This window comes from Eretmochelys imbricata, chromosome 12 (assembly GCF_965152235.1).
Source record: "Eretmochelys imbricata isolate rEreImb1 chromosome 12, rEreImb1.hap1, whole genome shotgun sequence".
NCBI lineage: Eukaryota > Metazoa > Chordata > Testudines > Cheloniidae > Eretmochelys > Eretmochelys imbricata.
The window spans coordinates 30,960,019-30,973,642 of NC_135583.1; the positions used below are offsets into that span (position 1 = coordinate 30,960,019).

Consider the following 13,624-nt stretch of genomic DNA (forward strand, 5'->3'; position numbering starts at 1 on the left):
CATATGAAACCCTAGATCTGATTTTGTTTTTTAGACAATATTTTATTACAATAGTAGTTAAACAAGATGATCTCTTATTTTGCTTCTTGTGGAGGTTTTCGAACATTAATTGAGAATATTTATTTCCCCTTAAATCTTATACCACATGTCTTTCCAGTCCAGATGTGACCAGCAACCAATAGAGGTAATTAAATGTCCTGACTTTGCAAGCTTGTCTTCCATCTACTAAGGCTTTAGTTGAGAGTGTCAAATTTATTTAATCTTAGGACATCAATTTGGATTTGATCAAGTTTCAAAAGTAAACAAAAAGGGTCTGTTCTTTCTAGGTCATCCGAAATCAGATCTTTCATTGTTGTTTTTTGGAAATATATATAATATGCCATCAACTTAGTCTTTCAGAATTTGAAGAAATTGAAGTATTTGAATAGGACGCTAAAAGTTCTATTACAGATTCTCAGGCAAGCTTTATTGTTCTGTAACCAAAATGGATATGTTTATTAGAAAAGTAAGCCACATACAAAACATATTGCTAGGATTCTTTCAGATTCCCTAGGAGAATCTCAAAAGAATCTCTTGGAAAAATATTATCTAGATCTGGGGAATGGCGGGGTAAGAAAAACAGTAGATTCTCAAATAACTACCAACAGTTCAAGTGCTTTCAGAAATGAACAAATTGCAAATCCTACTGCAAATCTGTCATGGTATTGAAATAAACTGTATCACTGATAGGTCTTAAAATGGGGAATCATCATCGAATGGGTGTATTTCAAGTGGGGTCCTGCAGGGATTGGTTCTTGCTTCTATGCTATTTAACATTTTTATCAATGATCTGCAAGAAAACATAAAATCATCACTGATTAAGTTTGAAAATGACACAAAAATTGAGGGAATGATAGATAATCAAGAGGACAGGTCACTGATACAGAGCAATCTGGATTTCTTGGTAAACTGGGTGCAAGCAAACTATGTGTTTAATAAAGCTAAATTTAAATGTTGACATCTGAGAACAAAGAATGTAAGCTATACTTACAGGATGGAGGACTCTGTCGTGGGGACAGTGATTCTGAAAAAAGATTTGGTGGTCGTGGTGGATAATCAGCTGAACACAAGCTCCCAATGTGATGCTGTGGGCAAAAGGGCTAATGCAATCCTTGGATGGATAAACAAGGGACTCTTGAGTAGGAGGTTATTTCATCTCTGTATTTGACACTGGTACAACTGCTGCTGGCATACTTTGTCTAGTTCTGGTGTCCATGATTCAAGACAGATGTTGATAAATTGGAGAGGGTTTAGAGAAGAGCCATGAAAATGACTGAAGGATTAGAAAATGCGATTTACAGTGATAGACTAAGGGGCTTAATCTATTTATCTTAACAAAGAGAAGGGTAAAGGGTGACTTGATTACACTCTCTATAAGTACCTACATGGGAACAAATATATGAAAATGGGCTCTTCAATCCACCAGAGACAGTTATAACATGTTCCAATGGCTGGAAGTTCAACCTAGACAAATTCAGACTAGAAACAAAGTGTACATTTTTAACAGTGAGAGTAATTAACCATTGGAACAGCTTAGCAAGGGTAATGGTGCACTTGCCATCACTGACCGTTTAAAAAATGTTTTGCTAAAAGATATTCCCTTGGAATTATTTTGGGAAGTTCTATGGCCTGTGTTATAAAAGGAGGTCAGACAAGATTATCACAATGGTCCCTTCTGGCTTGGGAATCTATGAATCTACTTTTATAAAATCCATTTTATTTCTTGGGATTAAAATAGATGTGAACTACAGGCAACACAATCACATTCATACAGCACAAGTCAAACCTTTGGAGCCTGAAAATTGCAGTCTTCTGAAATTCTGGTTTAGTGGGTGGGTTTTTTCCTTCTTAGTGGTTGAGGAATTTAAAAAAAAAAATGGTAGAGCATCATTTTAGGATAGCTGTGCTACAGTTTGCAGTTGTGCAGAAAGTTTGATTAAATACAAAGAAACATAGATAGACCATGCTTTCCTGATGAGGGTGGACAATGTTCACCTTCCTCCTCCATCAGTTTTTTAAAATTTATGTACAGTATAGAATCATTTTCAGAAAACTTGACAAGTTATAAAATCATATTACTTTAAGTGCTGTATAGTGAAAAGACATTGTTCATGGCAGTGGGAGCCATTTATGATGATTTAGAGAAATGATTACTTCAGAAACCCACAAATTGAACAGCCAAAGGGAAATTAATTAGTATATTGTGCACACATGGAAAATATGTCCACAGTTACATAATAAGGTTTAAAACACTGGTGGTTGATTTGCAATAGTAATCTGCACAACTTGGGAATTTAGGGCCAGCTACAGCACAAAGATTGATGAAATGTGCATGCAGGTTGCAGTCACCTAAGCAAAGGGTGAGGGCTAAGGTGATCTGTGGTAGATTTTAATTGCTGGTAAACTCAAACAAGTCAGAAGAGGAAAAGCAAAAGACTTGTAGAAAAAACTGTAGATAGACAGAATACCTCAGTGCTTTATAACAGTCTAATGATAGGAATTAAATCCTTCATACCAGATTTTTTTGCAAGGTTCTTTCAGTCACCAACAGAGGCTATAGAATACACACAACTCACCAGTTGCCTTCTTTATTGTTTACTTTAAAATCAAAGGCAGAACCCAAACTTCCCTGTCTTCATTCAGACTCTGATTAGCTTCTGATAGGTTAACCTGTCACCAGTCACCTAGTTCTGGAATTTCCCTTCCCATATGTAGGGAATTAACCTAGGAATCTGAGACTATCCTTTTCAGATATCCGCTCTAGCACAGTGCCTGGGGAAAAAGTAGAGGCACAGTTTGAGGGACTTCAGTTTTGTGGAGTGGACCTATTCTGATATAAGGCATAGGTTAGGTTAAAAAGACTGAGAACCAGGGCCGGATTAACCTTTCGTTGGCCTGGTGCCAAACATATCACTGGGCCCCCCTGGGGGCAATGGGGCATGGTACAGGGGGTCGGAGGGGTCAGTGCCCAGTCCAGCGCGAGGGCACTGTTTACTAGGGTGTCCAGATGTTCCGATTTTATAGGGACAGTCCCGATATTTGAGGCTTTGTCTTATATAGGAGCCTATTACTCCCCACCCCATGTCCTGATTTTTCACAGTTGCTGTCTGGTCACCCTACTGTTTACAAACCAGCAGCTACCAGACGCACAGTGGCCTGCCCAGCCCTGCACTGCCAGCACCCCCTCAATAGGGTTGCCAGGTGTCCAGTTTTCGAACAGAACACCCAGTTGAAAAGGGATGATTTGTCAATCATCTCATACCTTCGTTTCCCCTGGTGGCTCCAGTTAGCACTGCTAATTGGGCTGTTAAAAGTCTGATTGGCGCGGGGCTGGCAGGCTCTCTGCCCAGCTCTATGCGGCTCCCAGGAAGCGGCTGGCATGTCCCTCCGGCTCCTAGGCATAGGGACAGCCACGGGGGCTCTGCAGCTCCCACTGGCCAGGAACCACGGCCAGTGGGAGCTGTGGGGTGGCACCTGTGAATGGGGGCAGCACGCAAAGCCCCCTGGCCACCTAGGAGCCAGAGGGACATGATGCCACTTCCTGGGAGCTGCCCGAGGTAAGCGCTGATTGGAGGCTGCACCCTGACCCCTCCCCCCTGACCCAGCCCTGAGCCCCCTCCCATACCCAAACTCCCTCCCACAGCCTGCATCCTCTCCCCAACCTCCTGGCCTGGATCTGAGCCCCCTCCTGCAGTCTGGACCCCTCAGCCCCATCCCAGAGCCCCCTGCACCCCAAATCCCTCAGCCCCAGCACCCATTCCCCCAGCCAGAACCCTCACCCCCTGCCTGAGCCCAGAGCCCCCTCCTGTACCCCGAACCCCTTATTTCTGGAGCCCATACCCCCTCCCACACCCCAATCCCCTGCCTCAGCCCAGGGTCCCTTCCCACACTCCAAACCTCTCAGCCCCAGCCTAGAGCCACCTCCTGCACCTAAAACCCCTCACCCCGGGCCCCATCCCTATGCCCAGCACCCACCTGCCCCACACAACCCCGTAAAAGCTTCACAGCACCCTGCACAATTTGGCCCACGCAGCACCCCCCCCCCACTAAAAACAGATCCCCCCATTGCCTAATGCCTCCCCATGGATCCCCTCCTGCCCAGCATCCCAACACACACAGACTTCCCCCACCTCCCACTGGCCAGAATCACTCCCCCACATCTCCGTGCCCAGTGCCCCAAAACACACAAACCTCTCCCCCATCCACAGCCCCCCCTCACTGCCCAGTGCGCCGCCTCCCCCCCGACTCCCCAGAGACCCACACTCACCGGCCCCTCTGGGAGGTGACTGTGTCCACTGGGCTGAGCAGGCAGCGCAGCTGGGTCCAGTCCTGAGGCGGGGATCGCTCTGGCCCATTGGGATCAGCACAGTCAGCCAGGCAGGAGTGGGAGTGAGGCCTGCCCAGGCCAGGCTCCGGCAGGGCTCAGCTGAGCCTCCCATGCTGGCCGAGACAGGCCCTGTCTCTGCACCAGTTGCGAGTGGCTCGGCCCTGGGGAAGCAGGCAGGGCCCCACAGGTAGTGGGCATGCTTGCAGCCATGCTGGGGAGTGGGGCAGATCCCTGGGATGCGACCCCCCACAAGAGCCCGCCTGGCCTGGCTGTGCTTACTGACCCTTCAGCCCACCTGGCCTGACTCTGCCCACCGGCCACGCAGCCAGCAGCAGCCCAGCCTGCATGGCGGAGCCTGGCTGTTGGGCGGCGAGCCCCCTTAGGTGAGCTGGGAACCAGTGGTGAGCCACTCACACAGCAAGGCCTAGACGCTGGACCACCGTGGGCGAGGGGCTAAACTTGGCCACATGGACGAGTTAGATGGGTCTGTAATGTGCCCCTTCCCAGTGTGGGCCTGGCACCATTGGCGCCATTGTAAACCCAGTACTTCTGAGAACTGTGGTGTCCTTTATTCTCTGGGTTTTGTCAATCATCTCATACCTTCGTTCCCCCTGAGAAGGGGTAGGTGAAAGGTACCAGCTAAAAATCCAGACGACATGAGAAGGTGGAGATTCAAGGATGACCAGTAGTCCTAAAAGAATGCTATGCTAATCATAGCCCTCAGGTCTGTATGCCCTATATAGCACAGACCTTAGCTTTATCAAGAGTGGGTAACCTGGCAATCAGTTTCCATTTCAGAGGCTCTCCCTTTGGGAGGAAAATTAGGGTTTAATCACCTCAGACAGAGAGGTCCCCAGCTGTGCGTACAAGTGTGTATCTTTGCACCAATATCAGGTTTCAGGAAAGCTCTCTTCAAGCATGAAATCACATTTGACAGGACCAGGGAAAACGAATGCAGGAAGTGCTGACTCTCCTGCCCAAAATAAATACATAAATTAAAGTAACAATAAAATATCATCAAGTACCAGTATTTTAACATTTCCCAATATTTTAAGCCTAGAGGAATAGGATTTTGCTTCCTGTTCTGTGAATCCCTTGAGTTTTGGGATTCAGCATTGGAAAAAGTCTCTTATGTATTTTGATATAAAAATCATTCATAATGATATTATGGTATGGCTCTTAAAAGTCACCTAAAAAGGGGAGATATGGAGCTATGTGCTTTCCTTGTGATCTATAAAGAAGCTTGAACTCTTTTTATATTTTAAACAAAAAATTTCCTTGTTCATTACTTGGAAATCTCCAGAATGCCAAGCCTGGTATTTCATTGTTTTGCTGGAAACCTGGTTGGAGGTCTTAGATGTGGATTATGAGCTTTCTAAGACTTCATTTGAAGGGGCAGTAACACTGAATCATTAACAAATATAGTTTCTCTCTTAACCATTTAATTACGGATTTGGCATAAATAGATTTTAAGAAAAACAAAGAGGAAAAAATTAAACAGTCTGAATTGAAATCACTGCCATGCCTAGTTAATCAGGTTGAACTTTCATGGCATATCTGATGTCATAATTCTGTCCATTCATCCATCAACTCTTCCAGGAAAAAACAGGGAAGACTAGAATTTCTAATGGTTAAAAATAAAAGGGGAGGGAGTACGGACCATTCCCCTTTAACAAAACAAACGGAATCCCTTTCAAGGTCTTCATGTATCAGAAATAATCAGAAAAGGGAGCAAACAAGTAAATGTAATTAATGTTTCCTTGCAGGTCACCTTTAAGGAGTTAACAAAATAATTAATCAAAATGTTAAAGTTAAAGTGCAAATAGGAAATGTATTTTATAGAAATTGCTGAGGTAGAAAGGAAAAATGACTATAAATTTATTCCATTCACAATGGCTTCTAATGGACATCAATATGTTATCTCAAATGTAGTGCATGGACCTATTCTTTAAACATCCGATATATTTCTTAGGTTATGCTTAAGGCAGTGTGATTCATTTGTCCTATTCAGCTACATGAGAGGTAACTTCATAGCACTCAAAATACATGCATGACAATATAAAGCTAGCATTACCTAAATATATTTTTGCACCAAATGCCATATGCTGTGTACATTAGGTACAGCAATATTCACAGTCTTAAACCAGAATGAAAGCCTCTTACTTGTTTTGTTCTTCCATCCGTAGTATCTATTGTTGGACACTGTTAACTGTCACAACTCATGTCAAATTGTCAGGCATGTTTATAGCTTTGTCTGCTTTGTCAAGATGGAAATTTGAATTTATTTAGTTTTTCCTTGTCACATAGAGGTTATATTTTGGGTCTTATAGATTTAGCTACTTTAAATACTTGATGGTTACTTTACAGACCTTTCTTTGGTTTTCTCTTACAAGTCTCTTATTCTTAAACATTGTCTATTTCTCAGTCCATCTGCACAGCATGTGATGGGTTTTTGTTTGTTCGCACAGATATATGTGTTGGCCCCTCAGAACTACCTATATCCTGAGGCAGGAGAGGGGTTGCCATCTGGATTTTTCTTTATTAATCTGAAATGCATTCTATTTTTCTTTTATCGTCTTCTCAAAAAATCTGATATTTTTAGTGATGTACTGCTTTTAAATGTATAAAGTATATAGACAGTATCCGCTGAGAGTATAATTATATAGTAAACTAGCTGATGACCACTATGTTGCCTTTTAAGTATATCTTCAATTTTTTTCAGTACTTACATGAGATATAGGGGCTACAGCATGTTTATTAAGAAGCTTCAACTGTGTATAAAACTAGAGCAGTCAGAAGTAATGGTGTTTGCTGAAGTATTCTTTATCATATGAATTTACCTTTAGTCATCCATTATTTATTTCAGCTATTTGATATGCCATTATAATAAATATTATGACAGAGAAAGCTTTTATGCTTCAACTTATTGTACTGCTCTTCACTTCCTTGCAATCTTTCAGGAAAATGTAACCATGCTTTACCTATATTTAACGTAAATCATCACTTACATTAGAATGAAAAATTCACTATGAAAAAAGGTTCCTTCAATACCAACACATAAATGCACAATCATGTTTACTGCCAAACTACTGTACCAGGTAGTGTTCATTTTTAAACAGTTTTTAAGCTGTAACCCGAATACATAGCATATAGTGAAATTGCCAGTTTTCTTAGTGTTTTCACTCTTTTTAGTTTCCGGCCTGATAAGCATTTTTCTGTCTTGAATGTAAAATAGTTCCAATTACATTCTGAGGATTTTTAATAGTTTTGCTCTTCATGGCAAGTAGGTTACATACAAAACTAAATTGTTATCCAGTGTAATTTCTCTTCAAATCAGCCAAACAATTATCTACAAATACTTGAAAATATTTTAAAAACCTATGCATAAAACCATCTAGCGCAGTGGTTCCCAACTTGTTCTGCTGCTTGTGCAGGGAAAGTCCCTGTCAGGCTGGGCAACTTTGTTTACCTGCTGCATCCGCAGGTTCAGCCGATCGCGGCTCCCACTGGCCGCAGTTTGTTGCTCCAGACCAGTGGGGGCTGCGGGAAGCGGCGGCCAGTATGTCCCTCGGCCCGCGCCGCTTCCAGTAGCTCCCATTGGCCTGGAGCAGCGAACCGTGGCCAGTGGGAGCCGCGATCGGCCAAACCTGCGGACCCGGCAGGTAAAGAAACCGGCCCAGCCCGACAGGGGCTTTCCCTGCACAAGCGGCGGAACAAGTTTGGGAACCACTGCACTAGTGTAAGGTAAGACTCTTTTTTTCCTTGCTATTGGGATATAAGAAGGGAAAGAATTTCTGTGCATATTTTCAAAATGTTTTTTCATTGTGTATTTTAGAGAAGCTATTTGGCTAAGATAATTTTTAATGGGCCATTGAGCCTTTCCTCTCTTGGCTGTTGACTTAAATATGGGCCAAGATAGTACTGGGAAAAAGTTGCTAGCATCAGTTATCTGTTTGGTGGCCTAACTGAAGTATAAATTAGCTATCTCAATGCACTGCCTAAGGGTCAAAAATCCTCACCTCCAAATCATTGTCTCAGTTGACACTAATTCACATCCTTTTAATTAGAGTTGTCAGAGAGACAGTAGAAGCACCACCACCATGTGAATGGGTGAATGGGTTGCAAGTCATCATGCCCATTCAGTCTATGGCCTGTTTACTGAGATGGACGCAAAAGGTCGGATTTGTGAAAGGTTTTGTTTTTGTTTTGTTTTTTGTGATGTGATCAGTGGACATCTGTCCACCGGAAACTGTATTTAGGGTACCAGCTCATTTGGTACAGTCCATTGAATAGCTACCAGAGGATAATAAACTTGTGATTTAGAGGTGAAAAGCTCTATAAACTATTCCAAATCCAATCTGCTGTCCAGTCCCTCTTTAATATTATTTAATTTAAAATTAAGTAGTGGAGGGAACATTAATGTCATATTTTTATTGACAAATTAAATAAAAATGTTTTCTGGAGCTTTCTTCTCTGCTTTAGTGAATTAATGTTATGATGTCAGCGTGAAGCTCCTGTGTCTCTTGCAATTGTGAAAGTGACAAGTCCCATTTAAGATTTTTACAACATAAAATGAGGCATAATTCAGTACTAAAATATGTAAAGTGGAATGGTGAGAGACATCAGCATAATAAAATTATGAACATTAGGTCAGAATTTGCACGATGCCATTAACAATCAGTTCTGACGGTATGTTGCATTTATAGTAATGATACCTTTTAGCAAAAATGTTTTCTTTTAGTACCTGTATAAATACTGCTACACTTGCATGCTACATGTGTATATAGAGAGATAGCAGGAAAGCACGATGACACAGGTAATGCTGAGCTACTGTATAACAAGGCTGCACACATCAATGGTTGTTGCTGATATTATCACATTATTAGGACCTGGTAATGTAAGTGTGAGTCTTATTTATAGTTTTTCAATGTTATATTTTATATGATTAAGAAAAAATGAGTTTAAGGCTTGCAATACTTAGCACTTGCCTAGTGCTTCACACCGGGAAGCTATGATACAAACCTTAAGCAATGTTCACAGTACCTCTGGGAAGTAGGTAAGAATTGGTATCTAAATTTTACAGAGGAGAAGCTGAGATAGAAAAGTGAAGTAGCTTGCCAAAGGCCACAATAATGGTACAAGATTCATTTCTTTGTCAATCACTGCTTGAAGAAAACCCATGCAGTTCCAAGCCATGTGATAATCAGTTGTTTGCCTGTTTGTTTACGTCCAAGTGTACTTTTCTGATCTTGTGTGCATGCATTGGTTGTTATTTGTTTCCATTTCTCCTGGTACATAACACTGGAAATATTGTGAGATAAATAAAAACATTTTTTGTAAATGAACAAAGGCACTTTATGCAAGATAATTGAATGCAAACGAAGTGAGGAGAAAATTGTAAGGAGGGTGTTGAAAGAAGGCTGATCTCTGGTGTCACAATCACACCAAGTAACCTATTTCATAGGGCAGCAGTGGTGAGGAGAAGCCAGAAGAAACTGGCAAAGGGAAAGGGAAGATGTCAGAGGAACATTATTCTAATCATAGTTTGTTTTGATTATACAGTACATTGATGAGAGCTGAGATTTTTTTAATGTGAACACTATTGAGTAAGTGACTCTCAGGGATGTCATACTAAATTGTTTGAGCTTATTCCATTATCGGTCCGTTTGGTAATTCAGGAAGAAGTATTTTCCCCCTTAAACTAAAACCTCCAGACAAGGAAGGGTTTATTGTGCTTTTTAAAAAATGTGTCTCTTATCCTAAATGGGATGCTGCCACAGTTTACCCTCTCCTGTGGTGTATTTAATTTGATGCCCAGGGTCTTATGATCCTCTGTAGAATTACAGCAGGAATAGCAGTAGCCATCCTGGAAAAATGTAAGTGAATTTCTTTGTCTTGTGTAATTTTCACCTTTCACGTGCACTTGAACATGTTTTTTCCATGGAGGACATTTTGGGGATCCCTCCTTGAATTACTCAAGAAATGTTTTCATTGACATTCTCTCTAACCTCGTGTCTGACAAACTTAAAAAAGCAGCAAAAGAAAAGATAAGTTTAACTTTTTGAAATACAGGGCTGTTGGTTATACTGACAGAGATGGTGGTCCCAGTTCATTGGATGAACTGACAAAGCTCAAGAAATCCATACTTGTAGCTTGCATTTGCTATCCAAGTATAACAATTGGCTATTTATGTTATTTAATATGTTGTTCATGCTTTTTAAACTGCCCATTTTACACCTATAGTAAATCCATCCACAAATCTGGCCTAATACTCCAGTGAATTTCTACTTGTGAAAGTATATTGGAGGTACCACATGTTTTTCCTTTGGACTCGCAATATTGGAGGCCCTTCCTCTTCATTCTTGTAGTCAGTGGCAGAAACTTGAAATTTGACACCAAGAGCGAAAGTATTACCTGAGAAATAGTGTGTGGACTTGAATCACTGTCCCCAAGAGCATAGTAACGAACGGCTTGTGGTTTAGCCTGTTGAACTACTTGATGTTTTGACCCCTTATTGTCCTTGTGTTTGTAGCATTTTTGTTCTTTTCCCCTTGGAAAAGACTGCAGAATGTTTTAGAAATATAACAACAATAATTTAAAAAAACACTATTAAATAAACAGCTTAACACTGCAAAGCTGAAGAGGAGCTGCAGTTGAGGAATACTGCACCAGGCTAGCCAGAATTGTCTTGCTGGCCTCTCTGAACTTTGAGCAAAAGAAAGTATTTTCCTGTGGGACAAAATTAATTCCAGCTTTTTAGTGATGTGCAGCTTGTGGGGGTGGCAAGACTGTTTTGGAGAAAGTTGTTTTTAGCCCTTTCAAAGCACCATCATGTTTCCTTATGGGAATTGAGTCTGCTGAAATCTTAGTTATATTTATTTCGCTGTCAATTTAAGATCAGCTGGAGTAGAAAGAAAGGAGTATGAGTGACATTTCAGTTAATCCTCACCTGCAATATAATTGCAATGGGCACGTTGGGTGTCAACAAAGTAGAAGAAGGAGGAAAAGAGAGAAGCATCACTGAGGTGGGATTATGAAGACGTTGGAAGAGGCCAAATCTGCTTCTCCCAGTGCTGACAGGTCCCTCCACACCACCTATGCTTTGTTTCTCCAAATATGCCCACTTTATTATTTCTTGACCGCAGTAAAGCCCATCGCTCAGCAGGGCCACCTGCAGGGTTTACACTATCTTAAAATCCAACCTCAGATACTTCAGTTTACTACACTCTACTGCCATGTTTGAGGCTTCTTCCTTCTCCGCCCCCTCCCTTCTTCAACTCATGCTAATGTCCAACCTGCACGTTACAATTATACTGATTTGTAGGAGAATGGTTGGGCATTAAGTGAAATGTCACACAAATTTCTTTCTTACTGATCCACCTAACCAAATGAGGGCGGTGGTGGTCGGGGAGAAGACATGGAAAAGTGTCACAGTTCTTTGAAAGCATGTTCAAACCTGGTTAGATAATCATATGGGGGGTGGAATCAGGAGCTGTGAGAGACAGCTGTGATCACTAGAAGTGAGAAAGGCACAGATGTGAGTGGTTATAATGCCCTCAGTGGTAATCTATAAGACTTGTTTGTCACAACTTTGGGTGGGAGTACTTGCAGAAAAATCATGGGCATCCAGGCATATTATTCCAGACTCTAAGATAGGGCTTGGGGGGCGAGACTAAAGGCACAACAGTTTCTTTCCAGGGGATGGAACATTGCTGCATTTTGCAGGTACAATGCACCCTCACATGATGAACAGGACTTCTTTCATAGGACAGGACTGTGGCTGGAAGGAGCTGCAATCTACTTGTGTCTGGACAATGGGATTCCCATAAGCCTTCAAGGTTTACAGTGAAAATAGACTGCAAGGACTCTAGACCACTGGGTAACTGTTTTAGCTCATTTGTTCTGAGGTATGGAGTCAAAACAGTTCAACAGAACTGTGGACAAAGGCCTTTAAATTGAACCTTATTGAGATCCATTCAATGGATAATGCTGGAAAGTTCGGGCTAGCCTTTTGTGGTGTTGCCTCTGCCTCCACTGTTTGAAAAGTTGACTTTAGGAGTATGAGTAAGGCTACATTTTAGTCACGGATATTTTTAATAAAAGTCATGGATAGGTCATGGGCAGTAAACAAAAATTCATGGCCTGTGACCTATCCATGACTTTTACTAAAAATACCAGGGAATAAAACTTGGGGGAGGGGGGGCTGCCCCGGTGCTCTGCAGTTGCTGGGGGAGGGTGGCCTGGCTGCTTGGGGGGGACCCCCCGCTGGTGCTTGGGTAGGTTGGCGGGCCCAGCAGGCTCCCTACCTGGCTCCGCGCCTCCTCCTCCCCCAGCAGCAGTCGAGTTTGAGTGTGGGAGGGGGCAGGGGGTTGGGGCACGGGACGGGTGAGGCAGGGTCTGAGCGGTGTTTACCTGGGGGAGCTCCTTGGAAGCAGCAACATCCCCCTCGGTCAGCTGCTAGGCGGAAGCAGGCACCACCTACAAGCACCACCACCACAGTTCCCATTGGCCACAGTTCCCGACCAATAGGAGTTGCGAAGCCAGTGCTCTGGGTGGAGGCAGCATGCAGAGCTGCCTGGCCATGCCTCCGCCTAGCAGCTGACCGAGGGGGATGTCACCGGAGGTAAGCACCGCCCAGAGCCCGCTTCACCCTGTCCCGTCCCCCTGGCCCCTCCCACACCCAAACTCAGCTGGTGTGTGTGTGTGTTTGGAGGGGTGCGGTGCCCCGAGACTGCCCCAGCAGAAGACTGTGCCTGAATCTGAGACTTCCGTAACAAACATGCAGCCTTAAGTATGAGCAGTCTCCTCTAAAGATGCTGTGACCAACTAAACTTGTATAAAATTCTGTCCTTGCTCCTTTCTTTATCTTTTATATCAACTGCTGTGGATATTATAGACAGCCTTAGGACTATTTTATCTTTAGAGGCGGTTGAATGAAAGTATGAATGTTTTAAAGTATTTTGTGTGATATGTAATGTGTGTTTTTTCTATAATGGTATATTAAATGTGTGCATCTCTTTTTAAACAATAATTATTTGTTTACTTTTTATTTTTATTTCATGATTTGCATCCTCACAAATGTCAGCGAGGTGGGAGAAAGAAGAGATCATGTTAACCTTAAAACTGTCTGCTGTCAGTTTATTGGGCTATATAAAATTGTATACCATGCAGTGTATGTGTTTAGCAGAACCGCAAACTTAGAATACTGCACTTGGCATTGAATGCTACACTCGTCCATTCATTTTCATGATTTATATT

General features: G+C 42.5%; 1 protein-coding gene across 8 annotated transcripts in view; it reads left to right on the top strand.

The window, feature by feature from the left end:
• Positions 1-13,624, top strand: part of WWOX (WW domain containing oxidoreductase) — a 681,681-nt gene that overhangs the window by 143,932 nt on the left and 524,125 nt on the right. The window lies entirely within an intron of this gene.